The sequence below is a fragment of the Cavia porcellus genome, unplaced genomic scaffold, assembly GCF_034190915.1.
Source record: "Cavia porcellus strain 051 isolate PalLab524CR breed Dunkin Hartley unplaced genomic scaffold, mCavPor4.1 scaffold_9, whole genome shotgun sequence".
Lineage (NCBI taxonomy): Eukaryota > Metazoa > Chordata > Mammalia > Rodentia > Caviidae > Cavia > Cavia porcellus.
The window spans coordinates 44901373-44912836 of NW_026947492.1; positions in this window are offsets into that span (position 1 = coordinate 44901373).

The following is an 11464-nucleotide window of genomic DNA, read 5'->3' on the forward strand; positions in this document are numbered from 1 at the left end:
CAGAAGGTGGCATGCCTGTGTGGCCCAAAGAGGCTAGGATCCTAAGGCCTGTTTCAAGCAGATTGAGTTGAAGGGCTGCTTGACTCCTTCCGACTGTAGCAGTTGGCCTATATCACAAGGGCTTATAGGAACACTGAAGCCACACTCAGGACTGGGACTCAAGAGTTTTTTACATTGATGGGCACTGATCAGGATCATTCCCAAATGTAGAGGTCCTGAAATCTGGAGGTCTAAGGCCTGTGCACGATAAGCAAGCGGGAAGTGCAGAGGCAGAAAGGCTTGTCCATTGCAGATTGTTTCCTACAGTATGCATCATGGTGAGCAGCTGTGCATCATAGGGAGCAGCCATTCCTAGGAGCAACCAGAACTGGACAGCAACTATTACCAGGGAAACTAAGAAAGGGAACCATCCTGGCTGGGGACCGCTATGTTCTGGTACAAGGGCACAATTCCTGTTACAATGGGGAAAATGGCCATTTTGGCAAGCAGGGTTTCCTCTCCCCCAGGTCTGTGGATTCACCCGCTGTGGAGCACTTCACAGTCAACATGCCCAGCACAGCTAAAGTAAGGTTTTGCCTTGGAGTACTATCAGTGTTTTAATCAAGCAGGGAAATCTCTGTTTTCCGTGCTAGATGAAGGAAAGCAGCACCCTGCCTGGACTGCAGACCCAGCAGGCCGCCCATTTGCCTGGAGCCTCCTGTCCCTGGCCTTTGTCACAGCTGCTTACAGGTGAGCAGGGCAAAGGTGGGCAGTCGGCTGCCCTGGTGACATGAGCTAGACGAAGAGGAACATTTTCAGATGATCTGTTTTTGTTCCTGTTGTTTCTAATTTAGCCCTTTAATATTGTGGTCATTAAACTCTCACAACCACTGAATTCTTGATGCTTCATTGTTGTCAGTATTTTTTGAGTCAGGGTCTCACTGTGTAGCCCAGTCTGCCCTGGAACTCAGTGCTCCTTCTGCCTCAGCCTCCCAGTGCTGGAACCACAGAGCCCGGCCCCACACCCAGTGTCCTCAGACGTTTCACTGAACTTGAGATGACTGACACTTTGGTGTGAAACTCTCTGCCTTTAGTCCATGAATATATTATCAGTTTTGTGAATGATTCTGTTTCTGTTACCGTATTATTTCCATGCTTGTCTATTAGGAACTTCTCAGTCCTGAGAAGCAGGCAAGCATAAAACTGACACATTCCTTCCCTCAGTGAAGCTAAAATCTAGTCAGATATTAAGGAAACCACTGAGCATATGCACAGAGATTTTGATCTGCATTACAGTGTGTGCTATCAAAAATGAAGTGACATGAAAATACACATTTCAGTGTTTTGAGGAATCCTCATACTGATTTCTGCATTGGTTGCACCAGTAGACATTCTTACAACAGTGGAGAAGGGTTCCTTTTACTGACAGCCTCGTCAGCACTCATTATTTGCTAATTTCTTTTTTGTGTGTGTGTCTTTTTGAGACAGGTTGTCACTACGCAGTTAAAGCTTTCCTTGAGCCCACTTTTTTATCCCAGTCTGGTCTTGAATTTGCAGTGACTCCTGCCTCAGCCTCCTTGTGCTAGAAGTATAGGTGTGTGCCACTGTGCCTGGCTTACTGATTTCTTCATAACAGGCATTCTTCCTGGCGAGATATGGAGTCTCCACATTGCTTTGAATTGCATCTCTTGAATGACCCATTATGTTGAACACTTTTCCATACATTTATTTGCCATTTCTTCTTCTTTATCTGAGAAGTGTTTATTCACTTCAGATGCTTATTTTTGGATCGAGTCTTTAAATTTGTAGGGGTTTCTGATTTTTGTGAATGCTGTATATATTATAGATATTAAAATTTTGTCAAAAAATGTTTTCTAGTCTGTAGGTTGACTTCTCCTCTAATGAGAACAGTCGACTTCATATTAGGTACCCAGTGTGACAAACTTCTCCTGGAGACTGAACACCTCATACCTTCCCCTCTGGAGCCAGGAAGCAATATTCAAAGGACTAGAGCTCCCCCAAAGTGAGCCACAGTCACTCTAAGCAACAACAAGTTCCCGAGCTCCCCTGATGATGAGAGCAGCCGTGTTCATGTCAGGAAAGAAGCTCCGCAAGCTCCTCCAGGAGAACCCCGGGCAACAGGAGAACCACAGCACCAAACAACACTAACTTCTCTAGTTCTTGTTTTATGTTGGCAACAATCCTCAGGTGGGTCCCCACTCAGGACCATGCTGATTCAGCTCTGCTGGTGTTAAATTGACCGCCGGTTTTTAATCCCCCACAACTCTTCAGTTTGTTAGTAGTTTTTTTTTTTTTTTTTTTTTTTTTTTTTTTTTTTTACTTTGCAAAAGATTTTAAGATTAGGTCTTTTAAAAAAATTTTATTTAAAAGGAAAAAGAGAAAAAACAAAACAAAACAAAGCAGTGTAAGGGTACAAGTAATCCAGAACTACAAAAAAAAAAAAAAAAACAGTAAGAAATCTCCAGTTAATAGATTACACATTATCATCTTAGAGATAGTTGCTCAAGTCACAGTATCAAACCATACAAAGTGGACATTCAAACAGTGAGACTGCAAATAGTTGTGTTCAATGATCCAACGAAAAACATTAATATGGTCATCTGTTTAACACCCCTAAACACACTTGCAGTTGTATCCTTTAGAGCACTTTTTTTCCCTCTCTTTTTTACAACACAATTTACACATTTTGGGTTTTATTACTCCTTAGTTCTTATTACTTTTTTCTTTTTTTGGAAGAGAATAAAGTCAAATATGGCAAAACAAAGCCGTCAGTCAAAACCAAGGATAGACATAGCACATGATGTAAAAACAGAGTACAAGGTTATCAACAATGGTTACCATAATGCCTCTTGCTTCCTTAAAAAGAATTGTCTACCTCAGGGCTGGGGATTTAGCTCAGTGGCATAAAGCACCTGCCTTGCAAGCAGGCAGTTGTGAGTTCAATCCCTTGTACCGATAAAAAAGAAAAAGACAAAAAAAAAAAAAAAAAGAATTGTCTATCTCACTAGGTATTATAAAGTTCAACAAAACAGTAGAGAACAAGACCAATAAAACCTAAACCTTGTAAACATTACAGGACTTCCAAAGGAGATAATAGTCAAACCAGAATGGGCATCATAGTGAATCTTATTGCCTTCAAAGTAGTTGCCTATACCCTCAAACTTGATACTATCATACAGAACGAAACAGAGTCTACTCAGTCAAAACAAGGTAGTGGGAGTACTACAGGACTTCAAATCAAGTTAATAGGAAATCAAAAAAGGTACTATAATATATCCTGCTAATTTTTTTATTTTTCCCCTTAATTTAAAAAATAACTAAATAATTTTTTTAATGAATAAGGGAGAGATTGAGATAAAAGAGGACATAACAACATTACAACACAGGTCAAAGCATGACAGTTTCAGCAACCTAGTACTTCACCACGAAATAACCCGACTTAATAGTGGTTACCATAGTGTCTTTTTCCTTGAACTATTTGAGTATAACTTTATATACTATAGCTTCAAATATATCAAGTCAGTATAAAACCATTCAAGTGGATGAAAGCATTGTAGGATATTTAGAACCAGCTAACAGAAAACAAACAGTGATTTCTATATTATCTCTTTGCCTATAACAATTTTTTATACTATCACCTATAATAATATCCAGCAAGATACATCATGATAAAACCAATGGAGACAGAAGAGCCATAGTTCAGTGGGGCTTAAAAACATGATGATAGTAAATCAGCACTAGCTATTATGATGACTTATTTTCTTCAATATAGCTGTTCATTTCATCACAGGCAATAATATCAAGCAGGCCAGAATAAAGCCATTCCAATTAATAAGTGAAAACTTTATAAGGATTCAAGGCCACATAATGGGGATTCATGATTACCACATACTTTTATATATTTGAATCATTACTTACATTAGGGAAACTATTTGGTATTCACACATGTGAGATTGATTTGTTTCACTTATGAGTATGGTCTCAAGCTGCGCCCATTTATTGATAAATATCTCAATGTGATCCTTTATAGCTGAGTAATACTCCATTGTATAGAAATGCCACAACTTTTTTATCCATTCCTCAGTTGATGGACACTTGGGTTGTTTCCAAGATCTGGCGATTACAAATTGTGCTGCTATAAACATAGGTGCACATATATCACTGTGGTATGATGCTTTCAGTTCTTCTGGGAATATGCCTAGAAGTGGAATAGCTGGAACAAATGGGACTTCCAATCCCAGCTTTTTGAGAAATCTCCAGACTGACCTCCACAAAGGTTGTACCAGTCTACACTCCCACCAACAGTGCAGGAGAGTTCGTTTTTCCCCACAGCCTCTCCAGCATTTGTTGTTGTTGGTTTCTTGATCCTGGCCATTCTTTCAGAAGCAACATGGAATCTCAGTTTTCATTTGCATTTCTCTAATGACCAGTGATGATGAACATTTTTTCATGTATTTATTTGCCATTTATATTTCTTCATCTGAGAAGTGCGTATTCATCTCAGATGCCCATTTTTGGATTGGATCATTGAGTTTTGGGGGTCTGAGTTTCTTAAATTCTTTATATATTTTAGACAAGAGTCCCTTGTCTGAGAGAGAGTTCACTAAAATCTTTTCCCAGTTTGTGGGTTTTCTTTTTACCATGCTGGAGATTTGTTTTGACATGCAGAAACTTTTTAATAAGAAGTGGTCCTAGCTATTGATTCTTGGAAGTATTTCCTGTGCAGTTTGAGTCCTGTTCATGAATTCTCTACCTACTCCTATGTCTTCAAGGTTTCTACCCAATTTGTCTTCCAATAGATTTAGTGTTTCTGTTTTAATATTCAGATCTTTGACCCATTTAGATTTTAATTTAGTACATGGTGATAGACATGGGTCTAGCTTTAGTTTTCGGCAAATGGAGAGCCAGTTTTTCCAGCACCATTTATTAAAGAGATTGTCGTTCTTCCAGTGAACCTGCTTGGCTCCTTTATCAAAGATTAGATAGTTGAGTGTGTTGTAGTTGTGGTTGTATCTTCTAATCTATTCTATTGATCTTCGGCTCTGTTTTGATTCAAATACCATGTTGATTTTACCACTTTTGCTTTGTAGTATAACTTCAAGTCAGGGATTGTGATGCCTCCTGCATTGCCTTTGCTGCTTAGAATTGCCTTTGCTATTCTAGGTCTCTTCTGGTTCCAGATGAATTTTAGGAGTGATTTCTGCAGATTTATAAGGTATGTTGATGGTATTTTTATTGGGATTGCATTGAATCTGTGTAACAGTTTTGGGAGAATGGCCATCTTCACAATGTTTATTCTTCCTATTAACGAACAATGGATGTCTTTCCATTTTCTGAGATCATCTTCAATTTCTTTTTTCAGTGTATTATAATTTTCCCTGTATAGGCCTTTCACTTCTTTCATAAGAGTAATTCCTAAATATTTCACTTTTTTGCTTGCTAGTGTAAAGACTGTGGTTTCTCTTATTTCCCTCTCTGTGATTTTGTTGTTAGTGTATAGGAATGCTATTGATTTCTGAGCATTGATTTTGTATCCAGCTACATTACTGAATTTATTTATTATATCTAAGAGTCTTTCAATGGGGTTAGGGGGTCTTCTATGTAGAGCATCATGTCATCTGCAAACAATGATAATTTAACATCTTTTCCTATCTTTACCCCTTTTATTTCTCTCTCTTGTCTAATTGCTCTGGCTAGTACTTCTGGTACTATATTAAATAGGAGTGGTGATAAAGGACATCCTTGTCTTGTGCCTGATTTTAAAGTAAAGGCTTTCAATTTTTGGCCATTTAGTATGATGCTGGCTGTTGGTTTGTCATAAATGGCCTTTATTATATTGAGGTAAAGACCATATATTCCAATTTTCTGTAAAGTTCTTATCATGAATGAATGTTGGATCTTATCAAAGGCTTTTTCTGCATCTATAGAAATGATCATGTGATACTTACTTTTGGCTTTATTGATATGGTGCATTACATTTATTGATTTACGTATGTTGAACCATCCCTGCATTACTGGGATGAATCCCACTTGGTCATGGTGTATAATCTTCTTGATGATTTGCTGCATCCTATTTGCCAATATTTTATTGAGGATTTTTGCATCTGTGTTCATTAGGGAGATTGGTCTATAGTTCTCTTTTTTAGTTGGGTCTTTCTCAGGTTTTGGTACTAGAGTAATATTTGCTTCCAGGAATGACTTACGAAGGATTGCTTCCTTTTCAGTTTCATTTGAATAGTTTGAGGAGTGTCGGCATTATTGTATTTCTTGTAGAATTCTGCAGTGAACTCATCTGGGTCTGGGCTCTTCTTTGTAGGTAAGGACTTAATTACATTTTCAATTTCATTAATAGAGATTGGAGTTTTACATCCAGAATGACAGCAGTTTTACATCCTCTTGATCTAGCTTTGGTACTTCATATGTTTCTAAGAATCTGTCTATTTCTTCTGTGTTATCAAACCTTTGAGAGTAGAGGTTTTCAAAATAGGTGTTGATGATCTTCTGTATTTCTGTAGAATCTGTAGTGATTTCACCTTTATCATTTCTTATTGCATGAATTTGAGCTTTTTCTTCCCTTTTTAAAATAAGGTTGGCTAGGGACTTATCGATTTTATTTATTCTTTCAAAGAACCAATTCTTTGATTTGTTGATTCTTTGGATTGTTTTCTTAGTCTCTATTGCATTGATTTCTGCTCTGATTTAGTACATGGTGATAGGCATGGGTCCTCTCTTCTTTTGGCTTTGGGCTTGACTTGCTCTTCTTTTTCTAGCTGTTTGAGGTATAGCATCAGGTTATTTATTTGTATTCGTTCTTTTTTCCTGATGTGGGAACTCAGTGCAATAAATTTTCCTCTGAGGATGGCTTTCATTGCAATCCCACAGATTCTGGTAAGTTGTATCTGCATTTTCATTTTCTTGTAGGTATTGTTTAATTTCTTCTTTAATTTCTTCTGTGACCCACTGATTACTCAAGAGTGTATTATTCAGTTTGCATGTTTTTGTGGGATTTTTTCAGTATATTTTATCATTAATTTCTAATTTCAAAGTGCTATGATCTGATAACATGCAAGGGATGATTTCAACTCTTTTGCATTTGTTTAAATATGTTCTGTGAGCTAATATATGGTCTGTTTTAGAGAATGACCCATGTACTGCTGAGAAGAATGTGTATTCTGATACTGTTGTGTGGAACATTCTGTATATGTCTATCAAGTCCATTTGTTCACAGGTGTGGTTCAGTTCTGTTATTTCTTTGTTCATTTTGTGTCTGGTTGATCTGTCCCTTGGTGTCAATGGCATGTTAACATCTCCTGTTACAATTGTGTTACTGATAATTTGAGTTTTCATTTCTGTTAATAGTTATTTTATATAACTGGGTGCTCTGGAGTTTGGTGCATATATATTTAAGATAGTTATCACTTCCTCTTGGAGTTTTCCCCTAACAAGTATGTAGTGACCTTCTTTGTCCTTTATGATCATTGTTGGTTTAAAGTTCACGTTGTCTGCAAACAGAATGGCTACTCCTGCTTTTTTTTGGATTCTGGTTGCGTGAAGTATTGTTTTCCATCCTTTGACTTTCAGTCTGTGAGTATCCTTCTGGGTTAGATGGGTTTCCTTTAAACAGTATATGGTTGGATTTTGTTTCTTGATCCATTCTGCTAGTCTGTTTCTTTTGATTGGTGCACTGAGACCATTTACATTAATGGTTATAACTGTTAAATGCTGGTTTATTGTTGACGTGTTATCTCTTTGCTGTTGCATCTTTATCTTTCTGTTCTGTTTAATTATCTGCTTTGTTTAGTGGTTTTTTTCCTTTGTGTATCTAAACTGTCTCTCAATATTCTTTGCAGGGTTGCCTTGGTGTTCATGAAGTTCTTCAGCTGTTCTTTGTCATGGAAGTATTGTATTTCACCATCGATTTTGAATGATAGTTTTGCAGGTCAGTCTAGGTTGGAAATCATTTTGCTTTAGGATCTGGAATACTTCACTCCATGCTCTTCTTGACTTTTATTTTTTTCTCTGAGACATCTGCTGTGATTCTGATAGGTTTTCCTTTATAAATGATCTGTCTTTTCTCTCTGACAGCTTTTAATAATCTATTCTTATGTTGGATTTCTGGGATGGTGATTATTATATGTCTGGGTGTAGTTTTATTTTGGTTATGACTATTTGGAGTTCTATAGGCTTCACTGAACCTGATGTCGGTTTCTGATCTCATGCTTGGGAAATTTTCAGCTATTACTTCTCTTAGTATCCTCTTGATGTCCTTTATGTTGTCCCCTTCTTTTTTATTAATCCCTATCAATCTTATGTTATTTTTCTTTGCATCATCTTGCAGTTGTTGAATTGTTGTTTCCTGATTCCTTGTTATTTTTAAAAGATCTTTCCTTTCCTGTTCACTAGCTGCAATCCTGTCTTCAAGGTCTGAAATTCTATTTTTACTTTCATTGAGGCAGTTTTTAAAGCTTTCAGTGGAGTTTTTTATTTCCTGTATATCTCTGTGCATTTGCTTTATGTATTCTGTTTCTTATATTGCTCATCTAGGGATTGTATCTTTTTGTTTAGTTCTTCCAGTTTTTTAACTGTGTTTTCTTTAGGTATATTCAGAATCTCTTTCATTTCTTTTATCGTTTCTTCTTTTGCCTGGGAGATTATTTCAAGTTTGAATTCCTTTAAAGCTTCCTGGAGTTGCTTGTTTATTTCAGTAACTACTATGTCTGATATTTGAGGTGTATGGCATATAGTTTCTTCTATATACATAGCTCCTAGGGTTTCTTGAGATGGGCTAGAAGTTTGAGGTTGTAATTTGGTCTTTCATTTTGTCATTTACCTATATTTCTGTGTTTCAAGTGTTATTTGAAAGCTTCCTCAGGGTCTGTTGGAAATCCACTTCTATGTTCGCAGCTCCTGGGACTCTGGCACCTGTTCTGACAGGCCACTGGGCCCCTAGAACCAGTGGTCCTCTTCTGCTGTTTAGAACTCCATAGTTCCAGATAAGCTGGGCTCCAGGGATACTGTGTGCCCACCTGCTTGCTGGAAACTCCACAGTTCTCGGAGCACAGCTGGAATGGGGAGGCGGATATAGATGCCTCAGATCCACTTAGCCACTTCACTGCACCCAGAAGCCTGGAGGGTCCCAAACAGTCTGGGTATGGGGAAGAGTGCACTGGGCACTTACTGCAGGCTGTGGGGCCTGTGTAACTGGTGATGCTCGCCTGCTTGCTGAGAAATCCACAGTCCTCCAGACACCCGGGGAGGCGGATGCAGGTGCCCCAGATCCACCCAGCCCTTACTCTGTACCCAGAAGGTGCAAGAGTCCCAAGTAGGCTGGGCTTCAGGGATAGTGTGCACTTGCCTGCTTGCTGGAAACTCCACAGTTCTCCAAGCGCAGCTAGAATAGGGAGGTGGATGTAAATGCCTCAGACCCACTTAGCCACTTCACTGCACCCAGAAGCCTGGAGGGTCCCAAACAGTCTGGGCTTGGGGCAGAGTGCACTGGGCACTTATCTCAGGCTGCAGGGCCTCTGGAACTGGTGATGCTTGCCTGCTTGCTGAGAAATCCACAGTCCTCCAGACACCTGGGGCAGCAGATCTTAAGATTAGATCTTAAATCCCAGTTGCTGACTCTGATATTTGAAGTGCAGTCAGGATTTTGTTCATAAAGCCTTTGCTCACACCAACGTCCTCAAAAGTTCTCTTATTCTATCTTCCAGCAGAGTTAATGTTTCTGTTTTAATAATTAGATTTTGATCCATGATGATTTAAGTGTATTGCATGGTGAAAGATATGGGTCTTGGTTTCATCTTCAGCATGTGGAAAGCCAGTTTTTCTAGCACTATTTACTGAAGAAGTGGCCATTCTTCAAATAAATGTGTCTGGCTCTTTTATCAAAGATTAGGTGACTGAGTATATTTGAAGTTGTTTCTGCATCCTCTAGTCTGTTCTAATGATCCTAGGATCTGTTTTTGTTTTTGTTTTGTCACTACCTGCAATTTTTAACCACATGGGTTTTTTAGTATAATTTCATGCCAGAGATTTTAATGCCCTATGTTTTGCCTTTGTTGCTCAGAATTGGTTAGCTGTGCTTAGTGTCTTCTGCTTTCACATGAATTTTGGGATCATTTTCTCTAATTCTGTGAGTTATGATTGGGAATTTTGATTGAGATTGTATTACATCAGTATAGCAATTTTGTATGTGTGGCCATTTTTACTGTATTTGTTATTCCAACTGATGAATGTGGAATAGATTTTCATTTTCTAATACCTTTTCATTTCCTTTTTTAGAGTAATATAATTTTCAATGGAGAGGTCTTTTACTTGCTTAGTGGAATTGATTCCTAGGAGTGTGATTTTTTGATGCTATTGTGAAGAAGGTATTCTTTCCCCAATATCTCAGGAGTTTGTTATTCATGTACAGGGATGCTATTGATATTAAATGTTGACTTTGTATCCGTATACTATCATAGTTTAACTTTTCTTTCTATCCTTATTTTTATTTCTTTCTCTTGTCTAATTGGCTGTTTCAAGAACTTTATTGTCTCGTATTTCATTTTTGTTTATATCTTTAAGGCTCCACTCCTAGTTGGGTTTTTGTTGTTGTTGTTGTACTGGGAATTGAACTTAGGACTTTGCTTTTGCCAGGCAAGTGCTGTGCAGTTTAGTTAAATCCTAGGCCCTCCAGAACTATATTCAATGACAGTGATGAGAGTGAACATTCTTGTCTTATTTCTGATTTTAGGGTGAAAGCTTTCAGTTTTATAAAAGGTAATTATTTGTCTATTTATTGGTAGTGAACGTATAAAATTTGAAAAGAAGTGACAGTCACATTAATAATCCCCAAATTAGCTGGGGATATAGGTCAGTGGTATAAGTGCCTGCCTGGCAAGCATGTTCGATCCCAGAGACCAAAAAAATAAAAATAAAAATAATAATCCCCAAATTATACAACTATTATGAATGTAACAAAATATGTAGAAGACCTATAGAGAGGTAAGTACTAAACTTGGATTAATAAAAGCAGAGAGAAAAACGTAGGTATTCAATATTCCTGGAAATAAAGCAGTTAAAGTTGTCAATTCCCAAATTTTCTATAGATCTTAACAATTCAAACCAAAATTCCAGCAAGTTCTCTTTTGATATTACAAAATAAATGATTTTAGACTTCAAATGGAGAGATAAGGATCCTTAAAACCCAACACAATTTTTATAGAGAAGAGCAGAGTTTAGGGATTGGCACTACTTAAACTTGGGATTTTAATGGCTGATACATACATAGTGTCACCTTGAGAAGTCTAGAAGCTTAACAAGACAACTCACCAGTTCTACATCCTGAGGTGTAGAGAACATGCATTTGGTCTAGGATGTTCACTGCGTTAACTTGAGAAGTTTAGAAGTTTAAAGGAGTGACTCAGCAAGAGGCCAGGGCCTCACTCTGTAAATATCCTGAGCTTGTGCAAGAGAAAGG